Here is a 26,319-nt window from a genome sequence, read left to right on the forward strand (position 1 = left end):
TGGACTCACTGTTAATTTCTAACTCAGGGAATTCAAAACAAACATTGTATGTTTAAGATTTTTTTTTTAATTTTTACTAATTTACTTAATGAATTTTAATTCTCGCGTTTTTTCTTTGAATCCTGCCATATTTAATAATTTTTTTATTCATAAGTAAAACAGAAAAATAGTTTTTGAAAATTTTTCATTCCATAAGTTGACACATTTTCATAATATCTATTTGGAAAATTGCTTACAGCGCGCTAATTACATGCAATTTCAAAATTCATTGATGGAATTCATGGTGATTTGAAATTTTTACGAGTGAAATGACTGTTAATTTACTGCTAATGACCTACTTATTTCATATTTTTTTATTTGCAAAACAAAATGTTTTTGAATATTTTTCGTTTAATAAGTTGACGCATATAGATAATGCTTATTCGGAATATTGTTAACATCTTGCTAATTACATGCAGTTTCATAACTCATTAATAATATTCAAAGTGATTAGAGATTTTCAAATGGGAAAGGACTGCTTTAATTTCTAGCTCATCGAAACCTAGTTTAATCAACTTTGTAAGCTAACAATTCTTCAATAATATTTTAAATTTACAATTTTTTTAATAATATTGTATATTTACTAATTTTCCACAATTATAATTTATTTATTAATTTTTAATTCTTTTGACTTCTTTGCGTCCCTTATTTCTCTTTTTTTTATTTGAAATAAAGCAAAAACATTGCTTTTGAAAATGTTTCGTTTTATAAGTCGACAAACGTAGATAATGTCTATTCGGAAAATTGCATGCAGCATGCTAATTACATGCAGTTTCAAAATTCATTGATAATATTCAGGGAGATTTGAGATTTTCACATGGGAAATGACTGCTTTAATTTGCAGCTCATCGGAACCTCGTTCAATCCAAGTCATCTATTGTAGGGAAGGGAAGAGTGAGATGGAATTGAGGAGGGAGAAGGGTCAATTAATTAAATGCCCCAGCCGTCGGGGATCAACGTGATATAGCAGAGAATGAATTACGTTTTAGACCGTGTTTAACTAATTAAAGTGCTGATATGCTTCGGTGGTTTGCTTTTCGATTCTACGGTATAGCGAAGCTTACAAAATGTTAAAGTTAAAACCATAGTGTGTAATTGTTTAAGTACCAACTTGCCATCTATACATTATTGCTATCTAATGTTAAAGCATAAGAAAACGTTAAAGTAATATTTTCCAATACAAAAATATTATGATTGTAGGTTTATGATTTTTCAAAAGTGATATTATATGGTTTACTTTTCGGTTCCTTGATATGATGAAGCTTATAAAAAGTTTAAGTTAAATCTTAATGTATATTTGTTTAAGAAAGTATATTATCGTCAAGAATGTTACTGTCTAATGTTAAGGCAAAATAAAACGTTATATTTATATTTCACGTTAATATAAATTTTAATTGAAGGGCTTGGGGTAATAGAGCAATAAGCCATGCTTTTTAAAAAAGGTGACTAAGTTTCTTTAGGTTTCGCACCGTGATAGGGAGAAACTTATGTTGAATCTAAACCTTAATGCGTATTTTTATTGACATTTATCTTTAAGTTTGTTACTGTGCATTAATGATACACCACACTTTTTAAAAGAGTTACATAAGTCGCTTTACATTTTGGTTCTATCATAATCCATATCGTACAAAATGTTAAAGTAAAACATTTGGTGTTTCTCATAATAAATTGTCATTAATGCTGTTTGTCTAAAGTTAAAGCAAAGGGAAACATTATGTTTGCATTCGCCAGTTAAAAATATAGTAAATAACGCGCTTCAGGAAATATAGCGGTAAGCCCCACTTTACCCTAAAGTGACATTTTTGGATCAAACTGTTCTTTAATATAGCTTCTAGATAATTTTTTTGTCGAGTTTTCGGAATTTTCCCTGGATATAACAGCACAATTCATTCAAATATCTTTTGTCAACACCGAAATTGTGCACTGAGAAAAAAAAAAAAATTAAGGTTAAAACTACCAGGATAGGGCAAAATTAACCATTCTTCTGGTTCTATGGGAACACCTCGGCTCTTTGGTATAGATTTTGATAAAACTAATAATAGAATATGGTCTTATAATGTGTGATAAAATTTGGTAAATGAGGTAAAAGTTGATGATTTTATCATGATAACTTAGAGCAAGGTATAAAAACCATTTATTCTGCTAAATTTACTTTTCTGTTTCGCAATTTTTTACTAAACGTGAGGTATAAAAACTATAAATTCGAAAACCAGATTTCTGGTAAACCGTTACTATAACAATGGAAAAATTACTAAATGAATGGTTTAAATGCCGTATAGTTTGGTTTTATTAACAAGAATTACGTTTTTTTTAATACCAGAAGTATCATTACCATATTAAGATAAAACCTACAAATGTGATTTCGAGATGTAAATAGTTACACAGGAAATTTGAAAGTCTTGCAAAGTTTGAAGATAATTTTAAAACTTCGTATACATAAATAGTTAGTTTGTAAAGGATGCTCTTTATCGGCTTCCTTTATTACATATTTTTAGAATCCTTGTAAAATAAATTGAAGTGAAAAAACCTTTAAGAGAGATCGTAAATTAATATTTAAGCAAGAAATGCTATATTATGATAAATTCCATTTAATTTCATTCGGCTATCAAACTGATTTCAATGATTGTCATTATGTCCTTCGTATTAGCGTTTTCACGGATTATGATTGTGCTTATTGTGCTTCCTTGCTTAAATATTGCCTTGCGACTCTTATTTACATTTTTTACTTCATTATTTACAAGGATTCTAAAAAAGTAACTTACGGGAAACATTTACGCTAAGGAACTTATTTTACAAATGATTAAAATAATATCGACACACACTTAAATGTGCAGGTTAAACTCTTCAGTATATTTTTTTGTTATAAAAATAAGGACTAATAAGTTTATTACAGTTTATAACATGTTTTAAGTAGTAAAAATAAGTTTATTGTACCTATGACACACAAAACAATTCAGTTTACAACATTTAGTAACTTACTACATTCCCTTAAAAAAATATTAAAATTTTAGGAAAACTTATGATGATGGTTTCAAAATTCTTTTATTACAAAAATTTAATGTTAAAAAAAAGAAACGGCTTTTTGTAATAAAAGATAATCCAAAATATGACATTCCTTAATTATTAGTATATGCATTTGAAAATGTTTAAGAATTGTTAAGATTATGTTTTCAAAATAAAATGTCTAAGTTAATTCAAAACTCATGCGCGATGTTTTCAACGCAAATCTTTTATCTTAGACAATTGTTAATAACCAAAATCTTAAAAATTTTTTTTTTTTGACATCAAGTCGAAACTTCGTCAACTTTATCGAAACTCGAACAAGTCTAAACAGTTTCGTATGGTATGAGTACTAGAGCTGTACTAATGTAATATCGGCAACTGTCTGGAATTCATGCTTAATGATGATTCGAAGAAAAAATTGATGCATGAATATATTACACTGCGACATTTTATAGAATAAAGCAGGGGAGCAGCGATGGCTCAGGGGATAGAGCGTTCGCCCTCCAATGAGGCGAACCGGGTTCGAATCCCAGTCGATACGTACTCCGCATCCGGCTTGCACCAAATACAGCGCAGGCGTGAAATATCCTCAGTGTTGGAGTCCCCTCGCCGTCTGGCTAACCGTGGGAGGTTCTCGTCTCGTGGTCGTTCTCTCCATGTAACGCAAATACGGGTTAGCTCCATCAAAAAGTCCTCCACGAAGGCAAACTTCTCCCAATACTCGATCCAGGAGTTCCCTTGTCTTCTGAATTTGGTTTAAAATTGCAAGGCTACCGAGTTAGTAGTCGTAAACCCATTAGACTGGGTCCGCTGGTCAACGACGGTTATGAAAAAATAAAGCAGGGGGTGATAGTAATCCAGGTCTCCGCACTACGCTACCCTACCAACCATGCGTGGATATTTCCTGTTCTGAAACTACTGGGTACATTGCTTTAAAATATGATTCTGAACAGCAAAAATAGAAACAGAAAAAGTGCAGTTGAATTAGATCACCACCCTCAAGCACAGAGAATCGAATTCCGGCCTGAAATCACGGTAAGCAAAAACAAACCCACAACACCGGCGTTGAATGGACACACAATATATTGGTTTTAGATAACTAATGTTGAACTCGGTAGACTTGTTATTTAACCCTTCCTAGAATGTAAGAAAACTTCTAAATCAAGCTTTGAAATAAACTCGCCTTCGGGGTTGACTTTCTTTTTATTGAAATTGACGCCTGATTACGTTATATATAGAGAAAAAAAACACCAAAATTTCTGATGATTAGCTTAACGGCTCTAGGAGCCTAACACCTGATTCGTTTAACCTTTGGGGATATTTCATATTAGTACTTAGGTCGGTGCCAGCCGGATGTTGAACTTGCTGAACAACATAAACTTCATTGTGAACGACAATTGTAAATAAATAAGAAGTGTTCTCAGACTATTTTGCAAATTATCCACCCAAAGCCCACGGACAAATGGGATGGATGATTCGAGAGTTTATTGTATAGCGCAAAAATTTATAGTTGCAAACTGAGAAAAAGGGTATGGTACAAACCATCAGAATATGATGAAACTTGCTGTGTTTTCTGGCTCTATGAAAGCGCCGAAAAGTACGGAAATTGGTAATGGCTTTGGTAAAATGAATAATATAATATAGTTTTATTACCATGTTCTTTGGTTGTAACTGTGGTAAAATTTGGCAATTTGAATTTGGCAACAGTAAAGTCTCTAATTTTAACCGTGCTAGTATAGTTTGAGATAACGCAAAAAAATTTATTTAGTTATTCATTAAGCTCTTGATAACTTTGGTTTTGGTCGATTAGTTGCTTCCATTTCTATGTAAGCTATAAGCTAACTTTTACCAATTGTTAGCGGGTTCGAATCACCCTGGATGCATCTATTTATATATTTTATTTATTTATTTATTATTGCACATCATGCATTATCATGCAGGCTTGTATACTCATTACAAAGTTCGGATTATAAACCTTTGACGAGTCGAAGAAAAGGTAACACAAGATAGAGAAGTACATCACAAAGATATATTGAGGGATACAGTGGGACTTAAACCAGTTTTCTTCACGCTACAATATATGCATCTTTTTAATGTCTTTCACTAACTTAAACTATCTGTTCTTTAGTTTCATAAGCTCACAAACCTACTTACATATGTGTAACATTAAATATATAAACAGATACTAACGTCTGTTTATTTATTTTTGATTATTCATCTTGCAGGGGGCTCCCTGACCAAGCAGACTTTCCTCACCACAAAGCGTTATGTAAATGGAAGTAGCAAGTTCAAATTCTACCGTAACCCTGAATGTGTAACAGTAAATAAATAAATTTGGTTTGTTTAGATACATATACATGCTCGTGTGCTTACACAAATAATGTCTTGTATCTTGTGAAATTGAAAAACATAAAGCACAAAAAGGAGAAAGACAGAACAAAGATATTGAACCCTCTAACTCTGTTTCAAAGCATTTAATGAAAAGACAATATACCTCGCTAAGGAGGCTCCAATAATGTATGTTTTTTTTAATACTTGTAATAAATCCTAGAGACTTCCCTCACCTTTTCGCTGTTCCGCTTACCACGCTGATTCGTGGATGGAGTGGAATCAAATTTCGCTATCATTTGATGTATATTTTTGCACTATTTCGCAGACTTCTGCTGTCTGTTTTTCCAACTGAAAAGAGTTTTCAGTTGGAAAATTGGTTTTATATTCGTTGTATTTACAAAGAAGCTCACTAAAGTAAGTGAATAAATAAATATATTCTACTACCCCCACGAAAGAGAAATAAAACTGACACCATAGCTTGATTTATCTGAGTTTAATATTTTTTAAAAAACTTTAGTTGTCCCTTTTTCCCTTGCTATAATGGGAAAATCATAAAGAAAGGAAATAAGTAACCATTTTACAATCCCTAAAACCATTTAAATAAACCATCATTTTAAATAAGCCATAGAAGTATAAACAGATTATACTTATTCTATTTGGGAAAAGGAGTAGAAAAATAAATTCCAGTTCTGAAGAACACTTTGGTAATTTTATCATGACACCTTACAGTATGGTATGAAAACCATTTATTTGGTTTTATTTACTTTTCAATTTTGTATATTACTAAATGTGAATGGTTTAAATACTGAGCATTTTGGTTTAATTAGAATCATATATTTTTTTTAAACAAAAATATTTTTGCTATACAAGCCGGTATTTTTACCAGAATTTTTTCCACACAAATATTATTGCAAAAGCATGCAAATAAAAAAAAATAGACACTGTAAAATTAAAAAAAAATTAAATCAAGTAGTAGTAAATTTTATTTATATATTTTGCATCAAATTAAATCAGTATTCTGAGAAAAACTTGTCAGAAACTTATATTTTTGCTTTTTCCAAATTATAGTTGATTTGGACTTCCGACTGGTAAAAAAGTTTATTTATATATTTGTTTTTTTTTTCATTTTTAGAGTTCAGAAGCTTATTTTTCATGGTATGAAAAAAATGTGTTATCTTTTAAGTCATTTGAATAACTTAGAACACCTTCTGCTAACCTCATACATAATTTCAATGAAGTTCAAAAAGCAAATGCAAAATGGTTTTATAGGCATAAAACAAAAGAATTATTCATTAAATCAAAAACAATATCAGTTTTTGCATACCATAAAGTTTTCGTTAGTTTAGTAGGGAAAAAAAAGTACAAGATAATATTCACAGCAATTGCAAACTAATTTAATGGGCGTAAGACAAAAGAAGAGTAATTCATTAAATTAAAAACAATTTTAATGTTTGCATAGTACAAAATTGGTCTCTAGTTTAGTGGAAAAAAAGGTGCAGGGTAATATTCGCAGCAAATGTTAAATAGTTTTATGGGTGTAAAAACAAGAGTTATTTATTAAATCAGAAACAATTTCAATGTTTGCATAAAATAAAGTTTTTCTCCAGTTCAGTAAAAGAAAAAAGGCCCAAGATAATATTTGTAGCAAATGCAAAATAGTTTTATGGATATAAAATGAAAGAAGAGTTATTCATTAAATCAAAAACAATTTCAATGTTTGCATAACATAAAGTTGGTCGCTAGTTTAGATAAAAAAAAAGGTGCAAGATAATATTCGCAGCTGTCCACCAGCGGTTGTCCGAAGTAGTCCGGACATCTGTTACTATAAAAGGTACATCAACAGTACCTTTGGCCTGTTTGTGTTCAAGATCGAAAATAAAAGCATGACCACTGATGGTTTAAGTGACCGAGATTGTCCGGCAGTTGTGTTTATACCTGCTTTTAACCTAGGACGTTATTCTGGTGTTAGAGGATGGATCCAAAAAAGAAGATCATCAGTGAAGGATGGGGGAAAAGAAATCTACAGAAGCTTCAGGATAAATCTCTCATTTAAAGTGCGAAAGACAACATCTGGTGACGGGCACATTATAAAATCCAATTCTCTGTCGCAGGCTTTAAGTCGTGGGAGTCGAGGGGGTGATGTGAGACGGGATGAAAAAGAGGGACCATTTTTAAACTTGCGAAATGTGTCGTTTGTAGAACGTTGGGAGATAACCCCAGTTCTCATCGGAGGTACTTACAAATGCTCTTGGTAGAAGTATTTTATTCTTGGATGCTGAATATTTTAGACCCTCCCTCGTTTTTTCCCGATTCCTTGGCGTGAAAGTATCTAATTTTTTTTCTTTTTTATTTCTGGATTCTGATGAGATGGGCGATTTATAAAGTTATTCCACCGAAGGTGATTTTTTTCTTTACATTTTTTTTATCATAAATGTAAGACTCTTTGCCAAAAAAGAGTAAAACAAAAAAGGAGTAGAAGCGAAAGACTCAACCCTCCCAGAGTTACTGAAGAATGTTGAATAATATATGATTGCCCTCAAAATCCAGTTTCAAAAACAGATTTAAGCCATAATACTTGTACAATTTGATCTTACTTGAAATTTAAAGACTACAATGCCTAGTTGCTTTTGTAAACAGTTGAAATATAAAACAACGATTACACATTTTATAAAATGGTGTTAGCAGCTTCTCTAAGTTTGTTTTCTATTGATACTTCTTGGTAAGAAGGATTTAATATCAGTTTTAAAATTGTTGAAATTTTAAATTAGAATGGCGTGGAGGGAAAATTGATAAAAATATTTCATTTTCAATCAACATCTGTTGTTTTCCTTTCCTGAAAGAAAGACGCTCTTTATTTTCAATTTAATGATTTTTAAAAATTGCTTGGCACTTAAATCATCAAAAAATTTAAATTAAAATTTTTATGATTAAAATTTTCTTTCTATCACAACAAATTATGTTGCATGGTCTTAATTTTTTTTAAAGAACAATTGTTGTTCAGCTGTTACATAACATTACGAAACTGCTTTTGCGGCTTTTAGGGAGTCAAAAACTCCACATATTTTCGTAATGAGAAAAAAAGTATGCTCAAAACTACTAGAATAGGGTAAATTTTACCATGTTTCGAGTCTTATGGGAGCACCAAAAAGCATTGAAATTCTTACAGAAGTGCTTTGAAATGATTTTGGTAAAACTAACAATGGTATTTTTATCATGATACCTTAGAGCATGGCATAAAACTATTACTATTTGTTTGGCTAAATTTAATTTTCAGTTTTGTATCTTCACTAAATGTATCATAATAAGAACTATAATTTTGAAAACCAGAATTTCCGGTGCACCGTCACCATATGAACGAAAACTTTTGCCATTTGAATGGTTTAAATACCGTATATTTTGGTTTCATTACCATAAATGTTTGTAGCATACAATGCGGTAATTTAACAACATTTATTTCTTCATGCGTGAGTAAATCCTCATCCATAATAATTAATTAAAGTACGACTTGAAAGGAAGATAATGCAAGCGAGATTTTAGTTTCGCACTTAGTCGATAAAAGGTGTGTGGATAAAAACGTTTAGTGAAATTTTACTGAATTTACGTGAATTAGCTTTAAAATTTACAAATGGATAAAGTTCAGTGGATAAAAATGTTTAGTGAAATTTTACTGAATTTATTTTAAAATTTACACGTTGATAATGAGAAATAAAGTTTCGCCTTGCCTTTATTTCTTGTCTTCCATTTTCTTATTGACGAAACCTATAAATCCCCAACATTCATTTAAACTAATCGTATCATAGCGTTCGTATTCTTGGTGCACTGATTTTCCTCAAAAAGACAGACTTTCTAAGGAAATTCGTTAACAGTTTGACTATCGTTCACTCCAAAAACTATTTACCTTCATCGACTGTGATCTACTATATTCAAAGGCCTGGCAATATAAATTTATATTGTATAGCTGAACAAGACAAAAATAAGATCTAAATATCATAAATATTAAGATCAGTTTCCCCAAAAATACTTCTTAGAACTTTTTTCTTGGTTTGAATATACTTTATTCAAAAAATTATTGTGGCATAAGGATATATTTTATATAAAATTGTACCGCAATTGTTGAAGGCAAATAAAGGACGTAATGGACCATCGGTTTGTTGATATGTACATCGCGGAAAATGAAAAACAGAACACGTAAATAATTTTTGATTTATTGATGGGATTTTCTTGCACTAATATGCAATCTTATTGTTTTCAGGACTTTAAATATACTAATTAGTTTCTGCAGTTGATATTTTAGATTACGTAATCACACTCGAAAAATATTTTGTCTGAATAAACATATAATTTTCTAGATGGATTTGGACTCTTGTACCTTTATTATTATTTTTTTAGGGGGAGGTAGCCGTAATTAGGAAAATATGGTTCTAATACCTTCTAGACAGAAGAGTGATTGAAAGTTCGGGATCTCTAATTTTTATTTCACTTTTTTACATTGAATGGTATAAAAAAAGACGCATTTTAAAAATTCCTTTCCTCAAAAACTATTTGACCGATTCCGATCAAACTTTAGATTTTGTCCTGTAAAATAATGATGTTAAAAATAATGTAAAAGAAAATTATTATTAGATCAAAAGTTGTAAAGGTGTCTCATCTTTTATTTTGTGCAGTGTACACTATTGACTAAAGCTGCAAAAATCGAGGAATTGGATGAATGTATAGTTCAAAAGCATTCATTCAATTCTACCCTATAAATTGGAATAGTTTGTCGAGAAAACGTTTGAAATTAATTTTTATAAGAATTTAAAATGCGTTTTTTGTTATGAATTTGTCGATTTTTTTTTTCAGCGATTGTTTTACCTTTTTCTCCTCCAAACTTACATTTTTATTAATTTAAATTTCTGCAATGAATGTGCATAGATATAATAAATTTAGCTTAGCTTTAGTTACAAAGCTTATCGTAAGTATTGCTTGAATTTGGAATTTAGTAAAAAGAAATATTCGCAATCGTTGGCGTAACAGAATTTAGGTAAGTCAAAATATATGGTACTTAAACCATTTATTTGGTAATTTTTCCGTTCATATGATAACGGTTTACCGAAAATTCAGGTTATCGAAATTAAAATTTTTATTACTATACATTTAGTAAAAAATACAAAACTGAAAATTAAATTCAACCGAATAAATGATTTTTATGCCATGTTTATGTAATCAGGATAAAATTAAAACAATTTACCACATTTACTAAATTTTATCACATATTATAAAACCATAATTTATTTTTATATTTTCTAAAATCATTATCAAAGCGCTACGGGAAAATTGCTGAGCTTTTTGGTGTTCCCATAAAGCCAGAAATACAGTAAATTTTACCATATTCTGGTAGTTTTTACCATACCTTTTTTTTCAGTGTACGATGAAAAAAATTTAAACTACATAAGCATGTATTTATCTTCGCATGATAACTAATTGATTGAAGGGTTTAGGGTAATAAAGTGACAAACCACATTTTTTAATTAGTTCTTTAGAGAAATGTTGAAATCTCTGTTAGGTGAAAAGAACCATAATTTTTAGGTAACTAATACAATTTACCCGTGTTTTTTTCTGATGTCTAGTGTAAAATCTATAAACTTTCTGGTGTAAATTCCAGAAACTATAAAGTTCCTGTATGAACACAATACCAAGAAACAGCTTAATAAAAAAATTACCCCGCTTTTAAATAAGTGTGTCATATCACTATACTATATTGCCCTAAGCCCTATAATTGAATTGTACACAATTTTTGGATTTTAATTAGTATAGGGCAGTAGTGCATTGGTTAGTAATTTGATTTTATGTTCAAGTTCTTTTAACATTTTAAATTCAATGAAACATTTCTTATCGCATATATATGAGGACATTAACCTGCATTTAAATAATTCTTATAACTAGTTCTTTTAAATATAAGTATAAATAATCTTGAAAAGAAGCAGTAAAAAATGAGGCAATTTTCAGATTAATTTAAAAAATTTTATATAATTTTTTTCTTGCTCTTTCTATAAAAGTACGCGTTGAAGTTTGTAAAAAAAAATGCACAGCATTCGTTTAACGGGGTGTAGTAATCAAATAGGGACCTACTTATGTCAAATCATGCATTCAAGACGAAGTATTCATTTAACTGCAAACTTGAAGGGTTCATATGATATCCAGTAAAGCAGCTATCTTCTTTAGAAATGCGTAAAAAGTTCTTTCATATGAAAATTTCATTAGCGCTTGGGGAAATGATAGTGTGGAAGTTAGGGGACGATTCAGATTAAATAGCTTCAATACCATGAGTCATGATCTGATCTAGATCGTTAAACTTCTTTCTGATTGTCACTAAAATGAGAAAAATAAGCTTATATCCCTATTTTTGATATCCACTATTGAACCATTACTTTTATTTAGAGGGGGTGTCATTAAAGTCTCTAAATTGATATCAAAATATACTTTATATTATTTATATGACACTGAGAAAAAAAAGTATAACCAAAACTTTCAGGAAAGGGTAACACCAAAAGCTCGGTAATTTTTTAAGTGCATTAATTATGTGCTTTTGTACTGATTATAGGAAAATTAGCAATAAAATATGGTTTAATAATATGTGTCAAAATTTGGTAAATGATGTAAAGTTTGGTAATTTTATCCTATATTTGGTATTTGGAACCTAAGATCATGACATAAAAACGATTTATTTGGTTAAATTTACTTTTCACTTTTGTACTTATTACTAAATGTGTGGTAACAAGAACTATAATTTTTGACAACCAGAATTCCAGGTAAACCAGGTATTTTGGTTTTTATTACCAGAATTGTCGATTTTTTTTCTATCAGAAATGTCATTACCGTACAGTATGGTAATTTTACCAGAAATTTTTCTTTCTCCGTGTATTAAAAGCTGTATATTTGTTGATATTTGAATATCAAATTTATATTCTGGATTTATGTTCGGAGATAATTAAAAAATAGATTTTATTACTAGTAAAAAAAGATTTTTTGATTTTATTTTACAATTATTTTCTTCGTTTTTTAATTTTAGAAGTTTAGTTTAAGAAATAATAAAATTTCTGCTGAAAGTGCTCAGTTGGAGAGCTTATTATTATGTAGACATAGTTCACACAGTTTGATAAAATAAACAAAAATTAATATTTATGTTTATTATGGAATATTTCAAGTCAATTGAATATTTCGGTTAATTATTTTGTCGCTCCAGATAATTTTAAAACATGTTAGATTTAAAAGCATATGGGTAAAATTTTTTTAACGACGTTATAGTAAAATTATATTTTACAATTTTAAGCTTATATTAAAAAAAGAAGTGTACACTGAATACTTCCAAAGTACATTACGAGTTACCAGGGGTGTTTAAAATTTTTGAAATACTGCCAAACAACTAACAACAACAATTCATTTTCAAAATACTGCTAAACAACAAGTTTTCTATCTTTGCCATTAAGTATATGCTCCAAAATTTCGATTTCCTTTAAACTTATGCAATAGAAAAAACAGCTAAAAATAAAATCTGGAAAAATACAAAAAAAAATAAATAATAATAACAATAATAATCAAAAGAGACAGTTAAATATGGTGCTCTTGAATCATTATTTACTTACGGGCTAAACTTATGGCAAGAACTTAAAATTATAACGCAAAGATAGAGAAAATCGTCCTAAAGAAAAAATGCAGAAGCGAGTGGAAAAAAATAGTGTTCCGAAAACCTTAAGAAAAGGGTTATTTATAATAATAATTTTATTTCTTATTACAAAAGATGATCTTAAACTCTAAATTTTCCGAGCTAAAGTTTTTTAATTTGCCCGAAATTTTATTTTTTTAAAATAACTTTCAGAAATAAGAATATTGAGTGCTAATGTGCATTAGAATATTTTATTTTTGCTTTAAACAATATTTAAAAAAATGTACTACTATTTTTAAATTTAGAACAGAAATATATGTTTTTTTCTTTTTTTTTAAACAATATGTTTAAACACGGTTAAAATCATCTAATTTACATAATTTATATATCTGAGAAACATTTAAAAAAAAAGCTTCCGTTTAAAAAATGGTCCGATCAATACCTATATCATGCTAATTAAGATTTAATTAAACTTATTTTAAAGTTAAAATTATTACCACCTTACAGAACAAAATGGTTCTATGAATGTATCCCTTTGACACAGAATTTTTATTAAACATATTTTTCATACATTTCTTTACTATTCTATATTAATTTATGCTAAAATAAGGCAAAAATATTATATTTAGCAATTTAATAGTAGACACCGGCAATTTAATTATGGACACCGGTGTTTCATGCTGTATTTGAAAACCATAAGGTTTTCAAATACATCATAAAACACATGTGTCTTTTCTACGTTAAAGGTAAAAATCTTCAAAACACAGCTCACTTCCAAACAATATCATTTTCTAAATTTGTACTTATTTGCAGGCATTTAGATCTAAGAGAAACATTTATTTGCCATTGAAATTTTTTTAATTTGCAGAAACAATTACTGTTAAATTTCTTTGATATGAAAGAAAAAAAAATTAACTACATTTTTTGAATTTTATATTTTAATACAAATATATTTCCGACAATCTAAAAGATTTTTTTTTAAATATTAGATTATTTTTTAAAATTAAAAAATACCAGAATATACTTTTGCTTGTAATTAGAGAATCAGAAAAGCATATACAGTACCTGGCCAAATTATTAGACACACTATATGATTCCATGTAAAATCTTAATTATCAGGTGACAGCTTTATTCTTTTCACGTGACTGAAACCGGCTTGCGTTTCTTGTATCAATTGGTTAAATTAGACGATATATAATATAAATCCGATGATTGGATAAATTAGACGATATGTTATATAAATATAGAATATCGATTATATAAGTTATTATATTAGTGTATTATAATAATTAGAACAAATTATTAGAAGCATTGTGGTGTTTAAATAATTACATGTTTTGCACGAGTTTATATGCAATAATTTTATACTTAAACATAAATGTAATGGGTTTTTATTCAGGAGATTTCTTACATACTTCCTGATTGTATATATTTTTAACATATTGCATTACAATGTTAACCAATTGAAAAACGAACGTAAACAAGTGCAAATCGGTTTCATCCGCGTAAAAACAATAAAGCTGTATTGTATCACCTGATAATTAAGATTTTAGATAGAATCTTATAGTGCGCCTATTAATTTGACCTAAGACTGTATATGAGAGTCACTGGTGTCCCATTGCGTTAAAGGGTTAAACAAAGTCATTTTTAAAATTTTTTAAGTTAATGTCAAACTTTCTTTAGAACTAGTTTTGTTCGTCTATCAAATGCTATACAAAAAATATGTTATTGAAAAAGCATTAACAAAAGAAATAAAACAGGAAATATAAAGAAATATTAATAAAATAAAACATTAAAGCAATAATAATTCTCCACCGTATAGTCACTTTCATAGAACCCAGTTTCAAATTTTTATCCACGCTCAACACCAAATCGTTCAGCTAAACTCAGGGCAAAAAGTCAAAGATATAAAATAAAAAGCAAAAAAGACATCCTAAAGAAAACGTGAGGAAACAATGGCAAAAAAACGAGTTTTCGGGAAAGCCCTTGAAAAAGGGGATCCTAACTTAGCTAGGATGATTCATGAAACTCTCCCACCCCCAGCTAATAACCCACCAGTGGTCCCTGCATCGGTCCTGGCTCACCAACCGATCGCTAAAATGCTCTAATGTCCATGTCAATAGAACAGCCGATGCAAATTGTTTTCAAATGGCTATTTAATTCCGTCCTCTTGTATTGCTGTTCAGATTCGATGGGAACAGATGTTGAGTGCCAACGATTATTTCATCAACGGCCTTTGCTATGCCTTTCAGAACTTCAATTGTTCCTACCTCGAAGCGGCATCACACCTTGGCATGGTATCTAGAACTTTAATTATTATTTGGCTGAGAAATGAAAACAAATAGTTTGAATTTGGTAATGGAGGTAAGATGTTAGCAACAACTGTTAATGGTTGCCATTCGAATCAAATAATCATTTCAAATGAATAGAAATGATGGTAATATAAAGATAGTTAAATGGGCTACTTTATTCAGAGCTGTTAGTAATTCAGATTCGTAAAAGAGAGAAAAATTAATACGTATTATAAAAATGCTATAACAGTTCTGGTAAATAATTAATTTTAAAAGTCGTAAGAATTTATTCTTGACTGCTCTATTATTATCGTGGTTTTATCCATTGATATGTTCCATACATTACATTGTTGTTTTTTATTCTTAGTCATAAAATTCAATGAAGAATAAAGACAAATTAATAGGCATTTTGAAATGTTTCAATAATTCTGGTGCAAATGAATTAAAATATAACTAGAATTTAGCTTTGACAGTTCTATTATTATTGTGGTTTCATCCATTGATAAGATCTAAGTATTTTACTGCTTTATTTTGCTGTTAGTACTAAAATTCAAAGAAGAGAAATAAATACGTATCTTATTTAAACATTTCAATAATTCTGGTAAGCAAATGATCTGAAAAGAATTTAGAATTTTTTTACAAGCGTAATATTATCATAGTTTTGCTCATCAATATGATTTAAATATTGTATTGTTGTTTTTATTTTTAGTACTGAAATTAAAAAGTTGAAGAACTGACATGTGATCTGACATGGCAGTAATAGTACCAAAATATCATGGATGAATCCATGTCAGTAAAAAGATATTCTTATTTCCGTACAGCAAATTTTTTTCTACAATATATACTTAGCTGAGCAAATTTTTTTCTACAATATATATATATAAGGATTTCGCCTTCCAGTGAGGCGAACCGGGTTCGAATCCCAGCTATCTCTAGTCAATACGGATTCCTCACCCGGCACGCACCGGCCACAGTGCTGACGTAAAATATCCTTAGTGGTAGACGGATCACGGGCTAGACTCCCCTAGCCGTTAGACTAACCATGGGAGGTTTTCATGCTTTTCCTCTCCATGTAACGCAAATGCTGGTTAATTCCATCAAAAAGTCCTCCACTACGTCCCACATAAAAATTTCTCCCAATACTTGATTCAGGCGTTCCCTTGTCTTTTGGATTGTATTCAAAATTACAAGACTACGGAGTTGAGAATTAGTAATCGTAAATCCAAAAATTGTGTCGGTTGTTCAACGACGGTTAAAATATATACATAGTTAGGCTTCATATTTCTAATGGATTAATTAATTTATTTTGAAAAGCAAAGTTTTATTTTATAAATAAAATGAACTTGCTTATAATTAAAATAAGCTTGTTGCAAGTTAATATTATAATTAAAATAAGCTGTTTCTTTTAAAAATATTTTTCAAATATAATATCTCCCCGGTAGGCAAGATTATGTGAACACATTTAACATTAGAATAAAAATCAAAATGCAAATTAACTAACATAAACATTTATTATTGGAACTGAACACAGATTTTTTTTCATTAAAAAAGTATTAGTATCTTAATACAATAGTTATTAAGAATCTGCTCTAATATATTACATAGAATTTAAATTTGTGTTTAACTAATTTGACATTCGAATCAAAATCAAAATAAGAATTAACTGGTGAAAATATCCTTTCAAGCAACTAACCGCAAATTTGAGTATTTAAAATATTCAGGGTAGATTTTTAAACGATTATTTATTTAATTTTAAAAACACTAATGATTTATTTTTAATAAAAAATTGTGAGTTTAGAAAACGTCTATGTCTGGTTACTTTAGTGCTTTGTAAATGTTAGTTAGATACGAGTTAGTTAGAATTTTTTGTATAACAAGAAAAAGCTTGAATTACTATAATGTTTTTATATTGAAAAGCTTGTTCACTGATTTAGTAATCTGATTTTTAATTTACCAGAAGTTTTTTTAATAACGCGTTTAAAATTTATGAGCATTAATTACATAAAAATTTGATTACTTGAAATTTTTTGCTCTTAATTTTTTTAAAAATGCGTCAAAAAAATTCTCAAGACCCAATATTTTTTATTGATAATTTTTCAAGGTTCAAGACTTAAGATTTTCTAATTTATTTAGTGACTTTTATAAGTGAATATAAATAAATAAATATAGAAATAAATTTATGGCAAATAATTAATTTATGAGACTTCTGGAAAAGCTTAAGCAACCCTTTTCCATCCATCTACTTAAGACATAGAATTTTTCAGACTTTCGTGTCATTATAAATATGCTTATTTATTACTCAATAGCTAATTTCTTCTCATTTTGTAGATTTATCTCCAGCATAGAAGTATGAAAATCTGGTTTATTTTTTGCTCTTTGCGTATCTCAGCTATGATGTCTGGTAAAAGGTATGAACATTTATTAAAAAGAATTAATTTGTTTTCTGAATTTGTAACTACTAATTACAAAGCATAATGAAGACAGAACATTGCAGAATGAAGACATTTGAATCATTCAAAATTTCTGTGACTCACACTAAGAGAAATGGGCAAACGAAATGATAAATGTAACCACAAGACATCGTCTTCAAAATCACTTTGAACTGGCACACGCTGTCAAATTGAAAAAAAAAAATAAGCTAGCGTCTTTTAATATAAATAACGAAAAATACGTTAAATTATAACAACTTCATTCGAGTTCAAAATTCAGCTTTTTCAAAACGTTGACGATCGTGATTTACTTCCTTGGAGTTCAAAACTTTTCGGAATTTAACACAGTCATTACAAGCATATAATATATTATATTACAAAAGTGCAAACCATTGGTCAGGGAGCTGAAATCACATCAAAAAGATCCTGGGTTCGAATCCCGGACAGTTCGTGGAAGTTCTTTCATTCTCTGTACTATTTGCCTTTTTTGAGGGAGCAATGTTAGCCCACCTAATATGATGTCCCAGAAAGAGTAATCAAAAAGTCTGACGACGAGTATCAATCGGGTGGGCATTGAAAAAAAATTAATAACAGATGATTAATGAGTTTAAGTAGTATTTTATATTTGATTTAACTTTTAGAATAACAGAAATTTTCCTTTCAAATACTTGACAAGCCTTTTTACATTCAAAGATGTTATCTGATGAATTAATAATTAAAATTCATATTTTGAAATGTTGGCATGCAAATGTTTGAATTCTTAGTTTTATCATTGTGGTAGTGCTACTCATTATCGAAGACGAGAAGTTATGAATTATTCATTAAAAATTATGTATTTAGTTTGTTTTTTGATAAGCCAAAAAAATTACTCTTTTCGAATACTGTGACCATAGTAATATACTGTTTCATATTTAAACCCCTTAAACAAAATTATCGTTCTAGATTGCGTAAAACTTAATATCTATCATGCTAAGTTGAACCATATACTCTGAAACTTAATTACATAACAATATGGTTCAATATAAACAGAATTATTATTCAATTTCCTGCCTGATAAGCTGGCAGTATATTTTCACCGCAAACCGAGAAAAAAAATGATCAAAACTACCGGAATATGATAAAATTTACAGTGTTTCTGGCTCTATGGAAACACAAAGAAGTTAGAAAAATTTTCCCGAAGCACTTCTGCAATGGTTTTGGTAAAATTAAATATAAATACACTCTTATATTATACGATAAAATTTGGTAAATGTGGTAAAATTTGGTAATTTTATCATGATACCTCAGAACACGGCATAAGAACCATTTATTTGATTATATTTATTTTTCAGTTTCGCATTTTTTACTATATGTGAGGTAATAAGAACTATAATTTTGAAAACCAGAATTTTAAATAAACCGTTACCACATGAACGGAAAAAATACCAAATGAATGGTTTAAACACCGAATATTTTGGTTTCATTAATCAGAATTATGTTTTTTTACCAGTCATTAACATACACTATCATAACCAGTCATTTACTTCCATTATGTAATTATTATATAATAGGGCAATTTTTCTAGATTTTTTTTCGTGTATTATTGTTCAATTTCCCGATATTATGGCTCAATATTAACCGGCTTTTCTGGAGGAATTAAATATCAATTATATATTGTAAAATATTTGAAATTTTGCTACGCAAATTTTATAATTTTCTCTTTTTGAATATCGTGGAGAATTTTGTAAAGTCTTATGGATTCTCTTAGAAAATAACAGCGAAAAATCATTTTTATGAGTTAAGGCAGAGAAACAATTTTGCACGATTATGAAAAATATAATTTTTAATTATCTTTCTCTGCGAGCACTTATGCAAGAGAAAGACACTTATATATCAAATACTTTTAACGCAGTACGCCTAATCAAAGTTCTCTTTTTCAGAAAGACCGATGAAAATCTTATATTTTAAATATCTGCAAGGTAAAAGGTGAGAGGAAATAAATTTAAACGGAAAAAATCAAATTGAGATTTTATTATTCTAAAGAATAAAGAGCACATGTAATGAAGAAAGTAGAAAAAAAATGTGGAGGAGGTGTGTAAAAAAATGAGTGCCGACACCCGGGAGAATGAAAAGGGTGATGAATGGAATAAAACTGTTAGCAATAATCTGCATGATAAATTTTCCTGCCCAACAGCCGGTGCAGTACTGATTCGCTCCACTTTGTTTATTGGTACAAGTGTTGTCCCTCGCAAGGATCAAATTGCTTAAACGCCTAGTGTCAGGCGCCCTGCTTTTATTTTTATACCCATCTTTTCATTTTCTCCAGGATGAAGTGGTATCCGTGATTATATGGATCCTTTAGTCCATTCTTTACTGAAGGCGAAGAAGCTAATAACAGAAAAGGGCCCGTTCCGTGTGCCCAGTTTATCTGCTTTCCATAGAGGCGTTCGCAGTAATTTAATTAAACGAGGCCCAACCTCTTTTCCTCAGAAAGGGGTTTTGGAAGGGATGGAAGGAAGAAAAAAAAAGTTTTATATATGTATTTTTTTATCTATCTCAGTGTGACTGCGACTTTCCTTTTCTTCGAGTGTGGGGGTGGAGGAAAAACTAATAATGAATTTATAGGAGAAGAGGATTTGAATCGTGACATCGGAGTGGAGAAAATGAAAATGCCGCTTTTTTATTTTTTTATTTTTGTTCCATGCGTTTCACTGGAGGCAGGTTACCTATTGGAGGTACCAAAGTAACTCTGAATCCACGGGAAAGTCGGATTCCTTTAAAAGTTTGAAAAAAAAAGTTAAGAATCGGTAAATTTCGACTTTTTCTACTTTCACTAGCCAATAAGCTCAGGAGAAGAATGGAAAAAGGAGGGTGCCATTCATAAATCAGAAATTGCTCAGAAAGTGAAAGTTATATTGCTTTTTTTCTTTTTTAAACATACATATGCATTTATTTGCAGAGTTAGTATCTAAATTGAAAGAAAGAATAAAGTGAGGAAAAATTCGGATTTTTTTTGTTGTTAGTATTAATGATTTGAAAGAGTGATTTTGTTTTATGGCTTATTTTGCTAGAATTAGATTTTTAATCCGGAATCGACTTTCTAAGCTTGAATTCTAAATCGAATGAATATTTTATTAATACTTTCGATAACTATTTATTGTTTCAAAAACAAGCGTTCAAGCTTCGTGTCTTTTCATGTTTGTGCGACAATTATTTTTTGTTTTCTGTTGCAAGATATTTTTAATAGATCTTGGATATTTTCTCATTGCTGATTTCAAATCTGCAATCGGTTTCTCTCTCAAAGCTACAGTTTTTTTTAATGTGACATTCTTAGTCTATTTTTGTCGAAATGTAAAAGTTTAAATGTTGTTTTTAAGCTTGCACAAGTATGAAAATGTCATTTAAAGAAAAATATGTAACTTTAGGATCAAAACTAGTTTTAGACTTGAAATCCCTACACCCAAATCAGGTAAGATTAAGTATTTGTGAAAATGTAACAAAAAATTTGTTTCAATCTAATTGGCAAAAAAGGCTAGAATTAAAATATCGAGACACAGAGAGAAATGAAATGGTGATTATTAGAAACATAATTTTTTTTTAATATAATTATTTAATGCTGCCAAAAACTTTGGTTAATAACCTCATTTAAAAAATACGTATATTTTATTTCTCGAATTTGTAAGTAGAATTTTACCAGCATTTTCTTATACAAAGTGAAAAAGGAAATAAAATTTTTGAATTTTAAATATCAGTAATGTTAGTATCTAGTATAGACGATTTTATGATATTGCCATTAAGCTGAAACCAGACGAGCTTGGTAATTGTTTAATTAAAGCGTTAGCCAGCATACAGTGTTTATTGTTGAGAATTTTTTTTTAATACTTAGTGCCGCCAAAACTTTGGTTAATAACCGCATTTAAGAAATACTTATATTTTATTTCTCGCATTTGTAATTAAAAATTTTGTCAACATTTTCTTATACAAAGTAAAATAGGAAACAAAATTTTTGAATTTTAAATATCAGTATTATTAGTATTTAGTATAGACGATTTTACGATATTGGCATTTAGCTGAAACCAGACAAACTTGGTAACTGTTTATTTAAAGCTTTAGCCAGCAGACTTCGATTATTGCCGAGGAATTTTTTTTTAAATATTTAGTGCTACCAAAACTTTGGTTAATGGCCGATTTTAAAAATATGTATATTTTATTTCTCAAATTTGTAAGTAAAAATTTTGTCAACATTTCTTAATAAAAAGTTAAAAAAGAAAACAAAATTTTTGAACTTTAAATATCAGTAATATTAGTATCTATTATAGACGATTTTACGATATTGGCATTTAGCTGAGACCAGACCAGCTTGGTAATTGTTTAATTAAAGCTTTAGCCAGCATACATCGATCATTGCTGTGGGGGGAGTGGTTGGAAAAAAGGGTAGGCGTCTTCTCTTCACACAATTTCCGAGATACGACTTAATTGCCCAGTCTGTCTTCAGAATTACGTTTTTTTTTTTTTCATTTCCTTTTTTCTTAACACTTTCATTTCTGCGAAGTTCTTGTCTTTCCTCATTTGTTTCCAGGTTTTTCCAATTTTTGATTTTACTTTCTTATCTTTTTTCTGACTCTTTTCTTAGTGTAGTTAGTTTCATTGTTATTCAAAGATCGTTTCACAGGATGAGGAATCATTAACTGAATTACGGGGAAGAAAGGAAGTCATTTGGTTTCTCGCAAAAAGCTTCTTTACAAGGAAATTCAATTCGATTCAAGTATTTTAAACCTCTCTTTGTAAAATTAGATTTTCTTTTTTAAACTTTCATTCTAGCAAACTTTTGAAATGACTGAGATTGTTTTTATCATTTCTGAAAGAAAAATAAAAGTCAATATAAACTTGATAGGAATTCAGTTTTAAATATTTCAAGTATACATTTTCTTCATTATAATTTTTTTTTATATTTGTTTAAATATAAAATTTAGTTTATTTAATTATATTAAACTATTTTTCTGTCATAATTCCTTTAAATTTGTTCTCCTGCTCAACCCGTCATATCAATACTAAAAATTACAGAGGTCAGATATTGCGACGGAATATATAGTCCCGAAAGCCAATAAATTGCCACTTAAAATTTAGAAAAATACATATTATTTGATTGTTTAAGCGAGGCAAGCTACTTTGTAAAAAAATTCTGGATCAAATTACAGTGTAAAGCACCGGCAATCAGGGTGCGTATATACTTTACGGGAATAGGTTGCGGAGCAAAAAATCTGATATATCGTGAGTTTAAAATTAATAATTACTGTAAAATCACTGATGCACTCTAATGAAATAAATACTACTATAAAAGCTACGGTATAATACTTTACCGTTAAAATGGATTTTATGGTGATGTAAGAACGCGGTAAAAATGGATAAAATGGTATGGTAAAAATGGATCATCCAAAGTGCCGGTACTTTTACCGTAATTTGATTCGTTACTTTTCGCGGTGTAATAAATCTTTCCTGTCTTAAAATGTATCACATCATATTTAATTTCTTTTAAATCTAAAGAAGGGGTTTATAAACTGTTTATTTTGAGGGCCACGCAAACTAAATCTTAAGCACCAAACTTTGCAAGAACAGTCATTATTCAACGATAAAGGATCATCTATCTCATGCAGCTTCAGAAAAACTGCTGTTTTTTTTTAAAGACTTTTGTTTCTAATTCTTTTAAAAATTTTCCAAAGCATATTTATACTCTTGCCTTACGCTAGAAACACACCTTGAATGTTTCTTCCCAGCCACATACTGTAGATCAGCGGTTTCCAAGTGGTGTTCTTCGGAATCCTAGTGCTCCAAGAGTTAGGAATTTTTTAACCATTTTTTTTAAAAACATTTTGAAACCTGCTATCATATTTCAATCTAATTAAGAATATATCATTCATTTAATGTTTCGGTTGTCTTTATAAAAATATTTGAAGTAAAATACCAACGGAAAAGAAAGGGGGATGCTTTTTTTACAAATACTTTCAACAACAATATTTTGAATAAGTTATAGAAAGGTTATGCATTTTTAAAAATTTACTTTAGCATTTCTCATCGAGTTTTTCAAGTTATAATAAAATAATTAAATTCGTTAATGAAGGAATATATTTCCTTAATAACCATTTTTAGCATTTATAGCACCTATTAAATTTATTTTCACCTTATATACACTAATACAATTTCATAACAGATAATATAGCAAATTCATCTTCGATTTATATATATATATATATATATAATATAAGCATTTAATTTTATTCTTCTTTATTTTTTTATCACATTAGCTCAGAAAACAACCAAATTGATTGCGAAATGCAATCTTTTCACAAGTAGATTCACAAGTAGAATTTTTTTTTCAAAAATTTTTTCAAATGTGCAGCTTTAGAAATTTATAAGCAAGCTTTTAAAAAATCATCAATCAGTAACATCGACTTCATCTATTATAGTTTCATCTACCACTGGAAGTTATATTGGTACATCTAAGTTGTAATCTATTTTTATTATCACATCATCAACGAATCATGCCACTTTTTATAGCCAAACTTAAGAACACTCAGGAATAGAATTAACTTGAAATATTTCTAATGGACATTTCCATTTGTTGACATCTCGAAAATTCTGGAAGCATTCAAAGTATAAAACCGGAAAATATTAACTTGAGAGAATTAGCTTACAGCTTGCATAGAGAGATAAGCTGAAGAGATTAAAATAGGAAAATATTTGATAATGAGTAAAATAGGGAGAGCGAATGTGTGTTGAATAACATCATAGGTTTCATAGGGAAAAAAATTTAAAATCACTACTGTAAATTAAAGGAACATGAATTTTTTGCAGTTAGATCCGACATTTTAGAAGTAGCTACTTTGCCGCAAAACCATTTATATCAAGAAAAGTGTATTGAAAGATTGATACAATAATGATTTTCGAAATAATTAAAACCTTAGTAACCCTATAAATTTCGCCTTTATTAAGATGAAAAGGTAATTTTACTTCACCGAAGCATAATGATGTATAAAGCGATTTTACATCTTTAGCTTTTTAAGCGATAAAAAATTGCATTTTTTAATGAATTTTAAGTCCTTGTATTCTTTTAACAACCATTTGAATTTATTTATTTTTTCAAACGAACATTTCAAGCCATGTATTTTTTTTAAACGTGCATTTTAAGATGTCTCAATGATATGCTCGGTTTAAAAAGCATTTGATACTATATATTGCGGAGCCTTCACTTTGATTATATGGATAACGTATTTATTGAGGAATGAAACACGAAAAAAGTGAGGTAGTCGTTTTTCTTCCCCCAAAAATACTTTTTCTTTTTCTTGATTCTCAAGTTTGAAAGGTTTCTGCGCTCAATCGGGTTCTGTATTGCCTTGTCAATAAACGGATCGTGCACCGCACTTGGCAAGCTGCTGCTTTAGTCATCCATCTTTGCGCCCTATCGACCTTTACTGTTATTGCGTCTGTATCCACCCTGACCACAGCCCTTATATCACCCCCACTCTATCCTACCATAGAATCAAATGCTGCAAATATTCAGCCCCTATAGGTGAATTGAGAACCATAACCAGCTTCTCGGATGAAGACAGATTAAGCGAGCCGTCTCATGTCCATGGACATTTGTTCAGCATTTGTTATTTCTCCTTTCTGGCTTTCATTTCTTTTTAAAGACCAGTATTTTAGAGCAAAACTATTGAAAAATTTGAATTTCAGTTTTCCATATGAATTTTTTAAAAGAAATTTGACATTTAGCATTTTTTTTTAAATATGATAAAAAAAAATATTATATTTAAAACTGTGGTACTATTAAGGGGATTATTTATCATTTTACATTTGTTTTTAAAATGTGACAGAAAATATTATATTTAAGACTGTGGTACTATTGAGGAGATTTGTTATCTCGACAGTTTTAATTACATTTATGGGAAATATTAACACTGTAATTACAGTAATAATTACATCATAATTAATGCGAAAATTACGCTGTGATTAATGCTGGTTAATGCAGTGATTTTACTATAGGGAAAAAAGATTTTGGTAAAATTAACATACTGTACGGTAATAACATTTCTAGTAGAAAAAATCATAATTCTGATTAGTAAAACAAAAAAGTACGGCATTTAAACCATTCATTATTAAATTTCTCCTTTCAGATGGTAACGTTTACCGTAAATTCTAGTTTTCGAAATTCTAACTCCTATTACAACATATTTAGTAAAAAAGTACAAAGCTGAAAATTTAATTTAACCAAATAAATGGTTTTTATACGTATTATGTTATTATGATAAGTTATTGTGATAAAATTATCAAATTTTATCTCATAATATAAAATTATATTTTGCTTTTAATTTAACCAAAATCATTACCAAAGTGTTTCGGTATAAAATATCTAGCTTTTTGGTGTTTCCATAGTACCAGAAACACGGTAAATTTATCCATTTTCTGTTAGTTATTACCATACCTTTTTCAGTGTTCAATGCCAAAAAAATCAAATCTACTCAGCAATGAACCCTTTGAATGCTTTATTTAACTTTTTAACGTTTCATTTATCTTCTTAACGTTGCATTTAATTTTTTAACGTAGC

The 26,319-nt window shown here is 29.2% G+C and overlaps 1 long non-coding RNA gene across 2 annotated transcripts in view; it reads left to right on the top strand.

The window, feature by feature from the left end:
* Positions 1 to 26,319, top strand: part of LOC122269190 (uncharacterized) — a 50,382-nt gene that overhangs the window by 5,399 nt on the left and 18,664 nt on the right. Inside the window, exon 2 of one of the 2 annotated variants that reach the window (XR_006225038.2) lies at positions 17,638 to 17,717. The exons of the other annotated variant lie outside the window; for it this stretch is intronic. This is a non-coding gene — a long non-coding RNA (uncharacterized lncRNA). The remainder of the gene's footprint in view (positions 1 to 17,637; positions 17,718 to 26,319) is intronic. 2 annotated transcript variants of the gene reach the window in all.

Source organism: Parasteatoda tepidariorum, chromosome X1 (assembly GCF_043381705.1).
Source record: "Parasteatoda tepidariorum isolate YZ-2023 chromosome X1, CAS_Ptep_4.0, whole genome shotgun sequence".
NCBI lineage: Eukaryota > Metazoa > Arthropoda > Arachnida > Araneae > Theridiidae > Parasteatoda > Parasteatoda tepidariorum.